The sequence below is a fragment of the Acomys minous genome (genome assembly GCF_964271855.1).
Source record: "Acomys minous genome assembly, chromosome: 14".
NCBI lineage: Eukaryota > Metazoa > Chordata > Mammalia > Rodentia > Muridae > Acomys > Acomys minous.
This window is the reverse complement of record NC_140496.1, coordinates 10,727,237-10,744,281: the sequence shown is the minus strand read 5'-3', so window position 1 is coordinate 10,744,281 and position 17,045 is coordinate 10,727,237. Positions and strand designations below refer to the sequence as shown.

Genomic DNA, 17,045 nt, shown 5'->3' with positions numbered 1-17,045 from the left:
CTATTAGCCACACCCGTCGTGTTGCCACGCCCCCAGCACATGGTCTTGCCCCACCCACGTGCCTAGTACTCTTGGGTGGCTTTCTCTTCCTCTCGCTGCTGTAGTCTGTCTCTCCGCCACAGAGTGTGGTAAGAACTCGGGCAGCAGCGGGGGTGACTGCTGTACTGTGTCTGAGGGCTCGCCTCAGAAAATTGGATTAAGGAGAGGCCGCTGGAGCTGTGGGCGGGGCCTCCACATTCCCAAGAAATCCTTTACTTCACTGTCGGTAGGTTCCTTGCTGAGGTTCCAGCTGGGGCCGCTGAGGTTGCTTCCGGTGTTTAAAAGTTCTAAAAACACGAATGGTGAACTCCCTATGTAGCTGGTTTTCTGGAACTCTTAGTCAACCTTTGAACCGCAGGTGTCGCTATGCTAGGTCAGTCACAGAGTGAAGCAGGTACAACCCCAAGCTGCGTGGTTTCGGAGTGATGCTGAGCCGCTGCATAAAAACCACGGAAGACTGATAAATATGCATACACCTGTTTACTGTGCATCTTCGAGCCTGAAGGATCTCCCTCTTAAACAGGAAGAATAGCGGGAAATAGCAAGAGCTGTTTGCAAGGAACGGTAAAAAAAAAAAAAAAAAGAACTTGTGAAGGGCCCAGGGATGGTTTAGTGGGTGAAGACACTTGGTACCAAGCCCTAGGAAGTGTGTTTAATCTCTGGGAACCCCATGATGGAAGGACAGAATGGACTTCGACAAGTTGTCCTCTGATTTCCACACGTGCCCCTACTTTACAATGAATAAATGTAAATTAGTAATAATAATAATAATAATAATAATAATAATAATAATAATAATAAACAACTTAACCCTTGAGACCTGTGTAAAAGCTGAATAATTATAAGTGCAGTAGCTTTAGTACTTTTCCATTTAGTGTTCACTGTACCTCCTAAAGATGTTTATTTTTTTCAAGCCATTCTCAGGGCCCACACTTTGGAGACATCTTACAGTGGCGTTTGAACTATTGGCATGCAGTGGATGTCACTTTTTGAGCTGGGTGCTGTACCTTGTAAGGACACTGAGGGACACATCACTGTCATGCATTAAGCAACCCACTGGAGAAGTGGTAAAGCTGAGATTCATAAAGCATTCCGGATATTAAAAGCCCTGCAGGTTTTTCTCAGTGGAGTAAATAAAGACATAATGTGTTAAGTGGTTACAGAAACATATTTACTCATATGTGAGTGAAATATTGGAGCGTACCTAGGGGCTAAAAACACATTACCACCTCTTCCAAATATCGTGGAAGAAAGGAAACCGCTGTGGTGAGTGACTTGTAGAGTCATTTTAAATTTAGTCCAGGATGGTCCTCTTCAGATGAAAGTGGGAAGGCTTGAAAAGTGAAGAAGATGTTGTCTGTAGACTTGGAGGTAGAGGGTACCAAGAGTGGAGCAGTGAGGATCAACTTCCGGTTACTGAGTTTACTGCCTGTTACCTTGTTACTAGCCTAACTACACGTGACAGACAGGCGTATTCCTCCTTCTAGTCAAATAATGAAGTCCTAACCCCCGTTATATTAGAATGTGACTGTTTGGAGATGGAGCCTTTCAAGAAACAATTAAGTTAAGCCAGGTCCTTTAGGGTGAACCCAAATCCAATATGGTGGTATCTTTTTTTTTTCCTTTCTTTTCTGTGCTGAAGATGAACTGTAGAGACACACACCAGGCAAGTGCCCTCCCTCTTAGCTGCCTCTCCAGCCTTGTGTCATGAGACACAAACCAGACATGTGTATGCTAAGAGAAAGGCCACCCACACACCAGGCAAAGAAGCCTCTGAGGAAGCCAAAACTCCTTCTACCTGCTCCAAAACTCCTACTACCTGCTCTCAACTGTAAGAAATACACGTAGCCTCACATCCTCCCTTCTATAGTATTTTGTTCTGGTGGCCATAGAAAAGTAACTAACTAGAGGTCACATAGCTAGAGATCACAGTTGTGACAAGAGCCTGCTGAGCAGAGACGGCATAGCAAGGGTCCCTGAGCCCCTCTGGCCTGAAAAGGGCTTTGTGCGTTTCCCAAATGGTGTGGCATTTAAATAAGTAAGAGAAGAATGGCGGGCGTTAGCCCAAGGCAGGGCTTCCCAGTCGTTCCCAGGGCGGTGCCACTGTCACTGCCCATCAGCAAAACTGAAACTCTGTTACCAAGTAAGCAATAAGTGCTACAAGCAAGAAGTGCTGTGAGAACAGAGGTGGAAAAGTGACTCAGTCTTATCTACCTCTAGGAAGCTAGAGGGTGTCTGAGTTAACTCTTTTTTTTTTTTTTTACGATTTATTTATTTATTATGTATATAGTATTGTGACTATACCAGAAGAGGGCACCAGATCTCATTAGAGACGGTTGTGAGCCATCATGTGGTTGCTGGGAATTGAACTCAGGACCTTTGGAAGAGCAGCCAGTGAGTGCTTTTAACCTCTGAGCTGTCTCTCCAGTCCTGAACCAGGCCTTGAAGGATGAGTCCTTTGGGTTCTGCAGATGCAGATACCACAGCATGTGTACAACCAGCAAAGGCTGTTCCGGGCACTTTGATTTGGGCCTCTGTGACTTCTAGTCGACTTGAGCTTTTCTTGAAACACTGATGCTATTGTGTCAGTTCTTCAGCACTTGTTTGACGGATAAAAGCCAACATTTTTTAACTGGTCAACTCAAAGATTCTGTATTCTTATTTGACAGTGCAGATACTTAAAACAAATGCCCAAAGGCCCTGCCTCTCAAATTGTAATACGTGAGGAGTGATTTAAGACAGTGTAATTATGGCTTGGAGCTACTCCCTACCAGGAAGAAAACTCCTTCATCTTTTGGTGGTACTAAATTATAGAACACAAGATAGATGTTGTACTCAGCAACCCGTTGTGATTATCTACAACTAAGAAATCATTGTTTTTGTGGTCAGAAACACCTTGAGCAGCCCTTCACACGGTTCTGAGTCACGTCATGATGGCAGTTTGTTGGAACTGTAAAAGCCAACTACTGGATCCATCAAGAAGAGGTCTCCTCTCCCCACACCGGCTCCCTCCCTCCCCTCATATCTGCAGCACTGATTTCAGACCTGCTGTGGCAGCACCCTTTCCCAGTGCATGAGAGCTAGCAGAGGAAGTGCTTATGCAGCGACTCAAGGCAGCTGGTGCAAGTAACCAGGTATTGGGGTGACTTACGCAAAACAGATGTATTTGGATGCTCAGTAATTCATAGAGTGGATGAGGAAAGTCGAGAACAAAGGTAAAGGGGCAGAAGCCAGGACTACCAGCGGGTCTACGGAGCAGGGATGAATATGAACTGCCACTCTAAGAATGGGTGAGCATCAGCGGGTTTCCGTGCTCTTAGGGCCCTCGCTGCTCATGATTTCAAAGTCAGCGAGACTCTCCTTTTGTCCTGGTTTAGGGATGGATCTGATTGATAATCCCAGCGAGGCTGCACAGTGCGGGAAGAGTCATGCTTCAAAGAGAAATCTTGCTGTTCCTCCAAGAAGAGACAGGCATTCTGTTAGCCCAAATGGCAGTGGCAAGGACAGATGCCCAAATGAGGCAGGGATGGGGAGGGTGCCATTGAGACAGCCCCAGAAGACAGGGAATTTACATGTTGGTTGGGAAACGCATATATCCAACATCAAATCTGTCTTTTTTTTTTTTTTCCCTTTCCACAAAATGTGCTCCCTCTTCCTGCTTCCCTGATTCACTCATTAAGTGAGTACTTACTGGCCGGCTGCCAGTTACATGCAAATTGTGACTCCAGGACAGCCAGCCTTGAAACTTAAGCAGTGCAGTGCATCCCTTCTGCCCTCATATGAGGTTACTTAGTGAGTTCTATCAGTTACTTGTGCATAGGTGTCTAGACATGGCCTTACAAATTATATGGATAAGTGATTTCTAAACATATTTTGACCTTGAAAATTAAATGGCCAGAATAGTCAAAGGAAATTAAAGCACATTAAAAAGGGGAAAAAAGTTTTCGTGCGTGACACACCTGGGAAGAGAGAATCTCAGTTGAGGAATTACCATCAGACGAGCCTGTGGCAGTGCCTGTCCATTTTCTGGTTTTCTAATTGATGGGTGTGGGCAGTGCCACCCCTGGCCTGGTGGTTCGGGCTCGTAGAAGGAAGCTAGCTGAGCAGGAATAGGAAGCAACATTCCTCCATTGGGCTCTGCTTTGGTTCCTGCCTCCTGTTCTTGCTTTCTCCCAGTGATAGGCTGTAAACCAGTAATCCAAGTAAACCCTTTCATCCTCAGCTTTCTTTTTGATAGGCTTTGCTCTGCTGATGAAATAAGGCAATTCAAGCCAAATTAAAGTATAGAGGCCGGTTTATTGGGGACAGCTCTTGGAGGTGGAAAAGTGGGTTGGGAAAGAAAGCACTTTGGGAGAGAGAAGAGAAATGTGGAGAGAAATTCAGAGAGAGAAAGAGAGAGAGAGAGAGAGAGAGAGAGAGAGAGAGAGAGAGAGAGAGAGACAGAGAGAGAGACAGACAGAGAGAGACAGAGAGAGACTGGGTGAGTGAGTGTGTGGGGGGGGGCGGCGGAGGGGAGAGGAGAGAAGAGAGGAAGCCCCACCCCAGGGTTTGGAAAGTTCAGGGTAGAGGGTGGGACATGCCAGCTATGTCCTGTAACAGGTAGGGACTGAGGGATGCTAGGGGAACTTGGAGGCCAGGTCCATCTTGGTGTGTTAAATAGGGATCTCAGCTGCTTGTTTCAGGCATGAAACCCAATGCTTTTGATCAGAATGTTTTCTTTCTTTCTTTCTTTCTTTCTTTCTTTCTTTCTTTCTTTCTTTCTTTCAATCACAGAACAGAAACTAAACTAGGATAAATCTTTTGTGTGTACTGTGGTGTGTGTTCTAACATGTGGAAACTATAGGTCAATGTCAAGTGCCCATTACTCTTCACCTTATTTTTAAAGATGGTTTCTCAATAAACCTGGAGCTCACCATTTCAGACAGACTAATTACACAGCAAGCCAGTGACTCTCCTGTCTCTTCCTCTCTGCCACTAGGAATGGGCTGCTGGGCATGGATAGTGGGTATTGGGGTATGAGGTGTGTGTGTGTGTGTGTGTGTGTGTGTGTGTGTGTGTGTGTGTGTGTGTGTGTTGTGTATTTACTTGGAACCTGGCGATGCCATCTGGTATTCTATCAATTCTCATCTTACTCCTTTGAGACAGAGTATCCGACTGAACCTGGAGCTGAGCTAGTGACTAGAGAGTCCCAGCGATCTTCCCGACTCTGTCTTTTCACAGCACTGGTGCCATAGAACACCTGCTTTTTTTTTTTTTTTTGGTACTGCCGATTTGAACTCAGCTCCTCATGCCTGCACAGCAAACATTCTCCACTGAGCCGTCTTCCCAGACCTTGGGCCTGAGCTCAGGACCTTGTGGTAGGTTAGGAACTTTACTGACTGACTGTTTTCTCCAGCCCTTGCCTGGGTGATTCTAAGGACCAGTTAGGATTTGGGAACTACTAAGCTAGATGGGACTTCTCTCATTTTATAGTTCCACAAAGCACACTTATATAGCTGTACAATTTATATTGTGTTAGTTACTTCTTCTGGTGCTGCGGTACATCACCATACCTGAGACAGCTTGTGCAAGGGAGGGTTTATTTGGGCTTACTCTTCCAGAGGGCGAGTCCACCCACATCACAGTGGAGAGGTGTGGCGAGCAGGACCCAAGTTCTCAGAATCCGCCTAGCAGTTGATATGCTTCCTCCAACAACGCCATTCCTCCTGAGCCTCCTCAAATGCCACCAACTGGGGACCAAGTGTTCAGACACACAACCTGTGGCCAGCACTATTATTCTAACCATCACACTGACTTAGCAGATTGGAACTAGATTTCTTCACGTTTCATCTAGCCTTCCTTTTGCTGTGTTTCCTGTCATTATTTTGCCTGTTCTTGAAGTTCTGCCTAAATGATACTATTTTATGACTGGCTGCCATATTTTTTTCCTGCCTTCTTTTTACTCCAACAAATACTCTTTTTGGTATCTAATACATTTCCAGCTCTTCAGCAGGTGCTAGATTAATCACCTCTAAAGAGGGGTACCAGATAAGGCGGAGAGGTACCAGATGAAGCCATGGGCCTTAGAATTGTTAATAAAGCGCAGCGTCAGGAATCCTGAGTCCCATTTGAGGAGTTTAAAGAGACTTGTTTGGGGGAAATGGTATCTGCAGGAGAGCCTAAGTGGAGTTATGAGGGCAAGATAGAGGGGCAGAATGGAATCTTTCAGTCTGATAGAGAGGGTCTGAAGGATGCTGTGTGTGCGTGACAAGTCTGGAGAGTAAGTATTAGCAAGGGAATGACTTCATTTTGAAGTGACAGTTTAAGACAATGTTGGCTGGGAGTAGAGTAGGGACATGGGAAAGGGACAGCAAGGCTGTAGGTAGGGATGTGTCAGCTGCTCAAGGCATCTTCAAGACTTTCACACTAGATTTCCTGCTGTTTTTTTTTTTTTTTGAGACAGGGTTTCTCTGTGTAGCCTTGGCTGTCATAGACTCACTTTGTAGACCAGGCTGTCCTCAAACTCACAGTGATGCGCCTGCCTCTGCCTCCCGAGTGCTGGGCCACGCCTGGCCCTCGCTGTTTTTAGACAGGTTTCCTGCTTTGCATTATTAATCATATCGCCCGTGAGATAAAGTTCAGATAAACCCAGGCCGGGATTTGACAGTCAAGGCTTTCTGTACCTGGCTGCTAGCCTCATCTTCCATCATCTCCTTAGCCTTCTCTTACGTAGTTCAGTTTTCTCTCCTGTAGCCAAGCGGCGCCTTCAACTTCTAGCCCCACAGACTTTCCAGATTTACATTTCATGTAGATGGGTACTCGGGGCCTGGAGTTGCCTTTCCCATTCTTCACCATGCTAGACCCTACCTACCCGTCAGTGCCATGTCCTGTTTCGTCATTCTCTTGCGTCAAAGTAAAACGACCAGGGTGCTCTCCAGCCCCACTGTCTGATTGCGCAGGGCCTTTTATTGTTGTCTGCTCCAATAGCAAGCGCAGTTTTCCTAAGTTTTATACTTAGCTGCATCTTTCAGAGATTGAAGCACCATTCTTAAGCTACTTAATACTGAATGAGTAAGTACAAAGCTGCTCTCTAAAATGGGTGAGGCAGCATCTTTTTAGAATTATACGCACCCTCTACTAACTTATAAGCCGAACACTCTAGCAAATCCTGCCCAGCCGAGTTTACAGGTTTTTTATTTCATTTTACAAAAAAGAAAAAAAGAAAGAAAAAGAAAGGTCAAGGGTGAAATGAAACCGGCCCCCTACCTCCACCCCAATACCAGTTCTATCAGAATGCTCTGTTCGGTTAAAATGGTGTCTTTGGAGCTGCTGAGGGAGTTTCTAAAGAAGCCAGTCTCTCTAAAAATTATGAAGAGAATTTTTTTTCTTTAAAAAACAATTATGCAAATGAAGCCACAGGCCTAAACCTGCAAGACATTTGTGGGAGATGGAGGGGGTTGTCTCAGAAAGAAAAACAATGTGGGGATGAACTGTTGGGGGTACATGTTTTTATGTTGTGTGGTTATATGTAAATGTTTGTATATGGGGGGGTTTATGGGCGGGTGTGTGTGCACGTGCTCACACGCACATGCGCGCGCGCGCGCACACACACACACACACACAAACATACACACGGGCATTTATAGAGGCCAGTGGCCAATCTTTGTTAACTGCTTCTCAGCTGCTGTCCACCTGGCTATTTTGAGCCAGGGTCTTTCATTGGGACTTGGGCCTCACAATTCCAATAGCATGGCTGGCCAGGCCAGCACGCCTCAGGGGTCCTGCATCTGCCTCCCTGGCCTTGAGATTACAAGTATGTGCCTACACACTCCCCTTTTTAGGTGGCTGCTGAGAAATCAGGCTCAAGTCCTCATGCTGGCACAGCAAGTGCTTACCTGCTAGGCTCCACCCCCAGCCCCGGGAGCACGTTCTGATTCTAGAACTCAGCCCACAGCTGAGATGATGTTTGTTTTCCCCACAGGGTAGTTTATGTATTTGCTAACAAGGAACAAAAGGAAGGCCTCAAATCAGAGTTCCAGAAAGACCAAACACTCTTTACCTCCAAGCCCTTATGCATAGAAAACGAAACCAGATTAAAGAAGTCAAAGCCAGTGATGAGCAAGGAGGCTTTTGTGATGGAACTTGGAAGGCCAAGTGCAGTGGCCTTCACCTCATTGTGTCATCTTGGCCATTCAAAGCAGAGTCCCACCCCTGCAAAAACACAGTCTATATTTTTCTTTCCAGGATATTTATGTTTATAGCAGTCTTATGATTTCAGTTACCATATATAGTAAGTTTTACTTAAGATACTCTTCAAATTTATGGATTCTTTTTCCTGCTATAACTTTAAAGCAGGAAGAAGAAGAAGAGGAGGAGGAGGAGGAGCAGGAAGACAATGACCACCTCACATTTTCCTGGATTGCTACCCGAATGTTGAGTGCACTGCGCCTGAGGCCCTGATTATCCTGCAGCCAGCTCCTCATCCTCACCAGATGGCGGAAGTTGATGGAGAGTGAATGCTTAATTCTGATGCTCCTTCTGAATCTCCGGCTAGTTCCTCTCACTGGTGGTCTTCCGGTAGGTAGAAATTCCTGGCCAGTATGGCATGGGCAAACGTAGGTTTTTCTAACAGAACACCACCAACAAAACAGTTCTCTCTTTAGAGTCATTTTGTTAGCTAGTGTTTTGTACAAGGAGGAAAAGACTAATTAGGTATTTGTTTCCTCTGACTAAGAAAGGTAAGTTGGGAGGGCAGGACTGCGAGGAGACTAGGGAGGAGGCTACAATCGGCATGTAAAGTGAGTAAATTAAAAATAAAACAAACTTATTAAAAAAAAAAAAGGATAAATTTAAGCCAGGCGCTGTGGCGCACGCCTTAAATCCCAGCACTCGGGAGGCAGAGGCAGCGGATCTCTGTGAGTTCTAGGCCAGCCAGGTCTACAAATTGAGTCCAGGACAGCCAAGGCTACATAGAGAAAACCCTGTCTAAAAAAAAAAAAAAGGTTTTTCTAAATTATAATGCTACAAAAGTTATGCATTTCCTTGTTGAATGAAAAAAGAAATTAAAAGAAAATGATATGACTGCTCCTAGGTAGGGTGGTGGAGAAAGTTTGTTATAGGTATGTGGGAGAGCAGAGGCAGTGACATCTGGGAGAGTCCAGAGTAGACATGACGAGGCTGAGCTGGGCCATGTGAAGAGGACAGAGGGGATGGGAGAGGGGAGAGAGGACCAGGTACAGCACCCAGAGGCCAAAGGTACAAAAGGGCAGGTAAACAAAATGTCTGGAAGATACAGGGAAGAGCTTCTGGGGAGAAGTGCAGCCCAGCCCCTGAGCTGGAGAGTTCAGGGTATGCTAGCCATACCCTGCAACAGGTAGGGACTGAGGGATGCTGGGAGAACCTGGAGGACTGGTTTGCTTTGATATGTTAAGTAGACAGCTCAGCTATTTGTCCTGGGGTTGAAAACTTAACATTTATAAGCTGTACAAAAAGGAATAGAATTGGACTACAGAAGTGAATAAAGTAAAAGCACAGAGCCTTGCTCCCCCTCCCCTTGCTTTTGTTTTTTTTTGAGACAGGCTTTCTCTGTGTAGTCTTGGCTGTCCTGGACCTCACTACATAGACCAAACTGGCCTCACTCTCACTGAGATCTGCCTGCCTCTGCCTCCTGTGTGCTGGGATTAAAGGCTGGGACCTCTTTACTCTCTTCTTTGCCTTAACTCCTATTCTCAGAAGCAGCTCTTATTAAAGCCCTTGAGTTTTCAAAGTTTGCATTAAAATGTTTACTTTCTAGTGCATAGATCTAAGCAAAATACCTGTGACTCATAAGGATTTAGAAAGTGTTGTGGCCTTTTTTCCTCACGTGTACCTACATTGGTCCTTTACATCGTCGCCTTTGTGTGTGGTCAAGCTTGTCTGTGATGTAGTTTGACCACTGGGTGGTAACCTCAGTGGAATCATTTGAGAAGTGAGTTCATCATTAATAACGGACTCTGCAAAAACCCATGTTAAAAGGTGACAGCTTTGCACAGATGTTTTAAAGTGTGTGTGTGTGTCCTGTTGGGGAGAAATTCTCTTCCCCATTAAGCCATATCACTCCTTGCCCGCGTCTACTGAGCAGCTTGAGAACCACTGAACTTTCCTCTTCCTTCTGTGAAGATCATGTGAAGCAGATTACATGAAGATGCATCACTGAATGCGCACAGCTGTGCAGATGTGGAGGGTGGTCATTATATCCTGGAAAGGGCATTGCTTTATGGCCACTTTTATTGGCACTGTTGATTTTAAGTGGACTAGTCTATATGAACTAACTACCATGGATGTGTTGTAAAACCTGGTATATATCTTCATCCTCTTTAAATCTTCTCAAACTAAAACCTTCTTTAAATCTTCTCAAACTAAAACCTAAGATCTTATTATACTATAACTGTAAACATCCATTAGGACTCTCCTGCCCCAGACATGGTACAGAGGTGACAATCTTCAGAGATCACTGGCCACTGGGAAGCCATTATCTATCCATCTTGTCCCTTTTGGATGCTTCTAGTCCTTGTTCGGATGCAGGAAACCACCAGCGTTCAGTATTCCCTGAGTACCGTTGTTTCCAACACACCACCTCATCTTGCCTTATCTTGTGCCATTGGACCTTTTGAAGGCCGACGTCTCCTCAGTGTGGGGGAGGAAGAATCCTGTTCCCTCTTGCTGTCTAGGAAGTAATGGTCTCTCTCATCCATCTCTGGTCTAGGAACACAAACCTCTTCAAAACTATAAAAGTCAGGCAGTTTTCCATTTTCCTGCATAGGCTCTGTCCTTGTTAGGTTTCTATTGCTGTGATAAACACCACGACCAAAACAGATCTGGGTTTCTCCCCATCCAGTGTGGCTTGTTCATTGGTGTTATCCTTGGCCACCTACTATTTGGGCAGTGGCATTGGGGAGACTTCACAGTAATAGCTTCTGAGGTCATTAGGAGTCACAATCTCACAGCAACTCACCCCGCCTCTCCGCCCCCCACACCCCTCAACCCTCCCCGCCAACCCTCTGGCTCTTACAGTCTTTCTACCCTGTCTTCTGCAGTGTTTCCTGAGCCTTAGGTGTGGGAGTGTTTCGTAGACGTGATTGGTCATGGCTTTGGGTTGTGGTCTCCACCTGTTGCTAAGAGACGTTTCCTTGGCGAAGGGTGAAGATTCCACTTACCTGTGGATGTAAAGACACATCCTTATAGACCAATTTAGGGATTGTGCTGTTTAGTAAACCAGTGGCTGTAAATTCTCTTTCAGTAACTGTGATTTAATTAAAACAGTGAACTATAGGCAGCTGAGTAAATGTAGGAGCAGGAGAGGTGATCCTCACCAGAGAGGAGCACATCAACTGGCTGTCCAGTGCCAAATGGTCATCCCTGAAAAGATACAAGTGACATTATATGGACTGAACAGGTTATATTTAGGAACACACACACACACACACACACACACACACACACACACACACACACTGAAAAAAGAGGCCTTGATTTTGAAGGAGAGTGGGAGCGGAATATATGGGAGGTAAGAAGGGAGGAAAGGGAAGGGAGAAATGTAATTAAATTACACTCTCAGGGCTGGAGAGATGGCTCACAGGTTAAGAGCACTGTCTGCTCTTCCAAAGGCCCTGAGTTCAATTCCCAGCAACCACACAGTGGCTCACTACCATCTCATTGTCATCTTCTGGTGTGCAGGTGTACATGCAAGCAGAACATTATATACATAATAACTAAATCTTTTTTAAAAGTTATAATCTCAAAAATAAAGTGTGAAAAAAGAAAACAACAATGAAAACCAAAGCCAAAACCAAATAGCAGACCTGGGGAGAAAAGAGTTTCTTTCAGCCATCCAAGGAAGGCAAACCAGGAACTGCAGCAGAAAACATGGTTTGCTCAGCTTAATCTCCTATGAAACCCAGGACCAAGTGTGGTACAGTCCACAGGTGCCTGGAACCTCCATCATCAGTCATCAATCAAGAAAACAGCCCCCCTCAGACATTTGCAGGACAGTCCAGTAGAGGAAACGCCCGCAACTGTGTTTCCTTCCTCTCCGGTGCCTAGTTTGTGCCAAGCTGACAAAAGCCAGCAGCACAGCTTCCTTCCTAGCTCCAGCAGTAAGGAAGGTATACAAGGCTTGTCAGGTCACCGGAGCTGTGCATAGAGCAACGGCCACATTAAATACAGATCCCACCGGCCTCACACATATTCTGCTTTAGCGTGGCAGAGTTTTGGTGGAGCACACTCCAGGCTGTATATATCTATCTGGGTGAAGAAGAGTACTCAAAGTTTCCTTTAGGAAGTCCTGCTCATATACAGACTAAGGAACCACTCTCCTGTTCGCAGCCAATGATATCCTAATATAAGAGGAAAAGGAAAACGCTTCCCTGGTAGTCCTATGAGCAGTAATTATAATAGCGTATTATTTACACATGTCAATAAACGGCTCCCATAACGTTACCGAGCATCGCTTCTCTGTGCTAGTTATTGGGTTGGGATTTTTATAGCATCATCTAAACCAGGGAAGCTGCACTGCCTCTCTTTTGTTTGTGTTGCTTTAGGGGATGGATGTTAGGAATGATTAGTCTTGATTAAATTATCATTGAGTCAGTCAGGAATTAACGGGTGTGATTTAAAGGTTTGGCGGCTTGGCATTTAGCAGATAAATTATGAGAGAAAATGCTCAGAATTGTTTTATTATAGAACAATTCTCCTCTCTCTTCTCCTTCCCTCTATTTTCTTCTCCCTCCCTCCCTGCTTCCCTTCCTTTCTCTATCGTCTTTCTCTTTTTTTGCATTTTTGAGAGCGCCGTCTTACTATATAGCATAGGCTAGCCTCAAACTCATGATCCTCCGGCCCCAGTCTCCTGAGTGCTGGTGCCTTGGGTGTGTGCCGTCACCCTCAGCTAACAATTTCAACTTCAACTACAGAGGAGAGAATAGTCATCTTATTTAGTCAATGTAGGACAGTCTTATTTGCGCTCCCTTCCTTTGCTTCGTCCTTCTTCCACATAAACCTACACGCAGCCTTAAAAACATTATTGTTGGAACTTAATTTTGAAAAGAGAATTCAGAAGTCGGGTGCAAACATTTCAGAGCATCTCTTTCAAAGATTAGAACCTAAGGCGTAGCGAGAATGACGTCACCAGTGATGAACACCTGACGGTCTCCTTAGTTTTGCTCTGTCTGCTTACTTAGGTTCTGTGCACCCGTCCTGTCAGTAGGATTCCATTGAGGCACGCTGTGCTCACAGGCGCTACAGCTACCCAGGGTGTGCTGCTAAGAGAAAAGGCAATTCATAGAGTAACACTTAGAAAGTGGCTTACTTGCCACTTTTAAGATTACTAAAGCCAAGAGTACTGGCCCTGTTTATAATTCAAGGACTTGAAAGGCTGAGGCAGGAGGACTACTGTGAGTTTATGTTTCAGATTTGTGGCCAGCCTAAGTAATGTAGTGAGTTCAAGGACAGCCTGGAATACCCAGTCTCTCTGTCTCTGTCTCTCTGTCTCTCTCTGTCTCTGTCTCTCTGTCTCTGTCTCTTCTCTCTCTCTCTCTCTCTCTCTCTCTCTCTCTCTCTCTCTCTCTCTCTCTCTCTCTCAGCTTCATACCCCTTCCACTCTCCTACTCCCTTCCCTGCCCCAAGAAGCTATACCTGTGTTTAAATGTAAAGAGGTGGGAGGCTTGTAACAGTGGCTATTTGAAAAGAGTCGGGGTAAGAGAGGTGGCCAGGCAGGTAAAGGTGGCTGCTGTGAAAACCTGGTCACCTGAGTTCCAGTCCCACGAAACCGTATAAAAGTAGAGAGATTGACTCTATGAGGTTAACCTCCACACACACATCACAGCATGGACACCCCGCCCCCACATGTATGAATGTTTTTCAGAAGTAAGATTAAGCGCATTTGATGTTGGCGGTGAGGCTAGGCCTCTCACGTTTAACCTACATTGCTGGAATTAAATTTTTCAAAGAGATTCAGCAAAGGGAAGAACTCAAGTCAGGGAGACTTCTTAGGACAGAATATCATGACCCCTTGCTTCCCCTCCACTGTCTGCTCCTCCGCCTGGAGCAGGCAGGGCAGCAGCTAACATGGAGGGCTGCTTGCTGGGTTCAGGGTGCTTTGAAAAGCACATTCCCTCAGGTGAGTTACTGCTTACTGTAAGCCACTGGGGCAGGTATTGCTGTTCATATTATTCAGATTAAGAAAGTTTCCAAACTGGGCGTAGTGGCGCACGCCTTTATTCCCAGGAGGCAGAGGCAGGTGGATCGCTGTGAGTTTGAGGTGAGCTTGGCCTACAAAGCGAGTCCAGGACAGCCAAGATACCATAGAGAAACCCTGTCTCAAAAAACAAAAAACAAACAAACAAAAAAAGAAAGTGTTCAAGGAAATTAGTGGATTGGAGGAAGTCGAGTCTGGCTGGCTTGGTCCTGAGTTGGAAGGAACCTCTCTTGGTGCTCTCAGCACCTGTCAATCATCCTACTTTCCTAGGTTCTGAAGAGCTCACTTGTGCAGGATCAAGTTCTTAAGTTCATGGCTGTGCGTCTACTTGTTGCCGGCTTCCCATATTAGCTTCGGCTGTTGCAGTTTACCTTTAACTCCTAAGCATAGGCAACACAGAGTAGCGGTTCCTCCTGTGCAGAGAATCAGAGTGGCCTGGAGGAATAAGGGGAAGAAACAACTTCAGGAGAACTTGGTGCTGTTTAGTCTTTGTCAGTCTGACACAAACTAAAGTCACCTGGGAAGAGGTACCCTTAGCTGAGGGATCACCCCCATCAGATTGGCCTATGGCATGTCCTTGCAGGGAGTGGGGGGTGGGGGTGGGCGGGCATTTTTTTGATTGCTGAGTGACATAGAAGGGCCCAGCCCACTGTGGGTGGTGCAGCCCTTATGCAGGTGAGCCCAGCCTGTCTAAGAAAGCTAGCTGAGCAAAGCCACATCAAGCAAGCCAGTGAGCAGTGTTTCTTCTTGGCCTCTGCTTCAGTTCCCGTCTCCAGGTTTCCTCTTGACCCCCTGCCCTGGCTTTCTTCATGATGAACTGTAATATGGGGGGAGTATGTGCCAACTTGATCCTTTTCCGTCCCACCTGGCTATGGCTAGAGTGTTCTCTCACAGGGGCAGAGCAGCTAACTGGGACAAACTTGATGTCTTTTCTGATTCAGGAAACATTTAAACGCTGGGCAGATGGTGTTTGCCATCGGTGGCTTCCTGCGTTGTTCTCCAGCTGCCTAACCTTTCCTTCATACAAAATATGATAAAGCTCTTCTTAATTTATCTATCCATGAATGCAGAACAAAGAAATTGTGAGAACAGGAGAATAGAAGGCCCTAGCCCTTTCATTTGGCATCCCTTCCTAATCAGAGATGCAAACAAGTGGCTCTATCTTTTAAAAGTCATGGATTAGCCCTTGCAAGTCATTTCCTTTTAACAGCTCTACATCCATATTGCTTTGGCCTTTTGGGGTCACATTTTTTTTTTTAGTAATAATAAATTAACTTTACTATCTAATACAAGAAGAATGAGTTTAGGAAATCAAATTAATCTCTAAAACAACCTACTTTCGTGCATGTGCTCTAACCCAGGAGTTCTTTTTGCATTTGCAACACTGATTTTCCTTATCTTGTAGAATATCACTGAGCTAATGAGGTGCACCAAAAATAAACTGTCCTTCGCCCAGAGCAAATGGATTTACTGCAAACATCCTAGTCGTGACTGAAGATGCTTCCGCCCTTTCTGAGCCGCCACTCCAGCCATTTCTTTGGTGGTCGGCAGCTGGCTGGAGAAACAACACCCCTGACAGTGTGGCATTTCCAGAGCTTAGACCACTTGATGTCCCTCTTTACACACACTGAACAGGCCTCGCAAGGATGGACAGTCCCACAGATCCCAGGAAGGCACTGCATTGCCGAGTGCTGCTGGTACTCTCTGACTAAGAGCAGAGATGTCAGACTTGTAGGTTTAAAATTCCTCCCTCAGCCAAGTACAGTGGTAGGCTATGCTAGTGGGTGGGAGGTAACAGTGGTCAGAGAAGAAGTGTTTAATATTAGTTCTTCTGCAAATGCATATGTCTGCCTGTTTTGTGTCTCTGTGTTTGGACACTTCAAGGAGGATATTTTGAGAAACCTGATAACTATGTCCCTTGAACTAGTTTCAGGAGAATGCAATGTAACTCCCTTAGGAGGTCCAGACAGAGAAGATATGTGCTTGGGAGGGGCGTTTCCCACAGCCTAATGTTGGGGAACAGTGCCCCATTCTTGGAAAGGTCTTAGGCTAGGAACCAGATAATTGGGAACCCCACTGTGTAGCCGCCCTCCTATATAGACCTTCAGCATCTGGGGCCCGGTGGGTTTAGGATTTAGGTCTAACTGTTGGCTGTTATGTTGTTTTAATCTTCTGAATCACCTTGAAGATTTTTCTAGGAAATCTAGATATAGGTCTGTAAGGGTCACAGCTTTTATGATACTTTAAGGACTATGGCTAGAGATATTCTTCTAGCCTTCTCCTTCTCCTTCTCCTAGTTGAACTCATCAGGAAGCTGAGGAGCCAACAGTTTTAATCAACCAGCGGTGATTCCAGGGCCAACCGGTTACTGTGAACAGGGAAGTGGTTTGGGTCTGAACCCGCCTGCTTTGGAGCCTGTCGCTTGTCAACTGTGTGACCTTAAGCAAGTTACAGATCCCTCTCTGTAGTTGTGCTTCTGTGTCTAAACGGTAATTGTGGCCCACAGTGCGAGGCATGCCGTAGGGGTGAGACACATGTAAAGGTTGAAGCAGAACAGTCCTCAATACGCACAGCGTTGCCGAATGCCCAGTCAGTGCCGCTGGCGCTCGGATGCCTGACATGGCGAAATATTTCATTACTTCCATTTTTCATTAGACTGGATTAAATGTTTTAGAATACACTTTACGATGTATTATTTTAGCCAATTTTTTAAATGAGGGAAATGTAATAAATGAGGAATTGAGAATCAAATGAGAAATGAAACAATGCATGTCTGGATATAGTCAGGTGATGTCAG

At 45.5% G+C, this 17,045-nt stretch overlaps 1 long non-coding RNA gene across 1 annotated transcript in view; it reads left to right on the top strand.

Annotated features, from left to right (window-relative positions):
- The first annotated feature begins 85 nt into the window (after window positions 1–85).
- LOC311582300 overlaps window positions 86–17,045 on the top strand; it is a 60,792-nt gene continuing 43,832 nt past the window's right edge. The window contains exons 1-2 of the long non-coding RNA XR_014774078.1: window positions 86–265; window positions 8,371–8,595. This is a non-coding gene — a long non-coding RNA (uncharacterized lncRNA). The remainder of the gene's footprint in view (window positions 266–8,370; window positions 8,596–17,045) is intronic.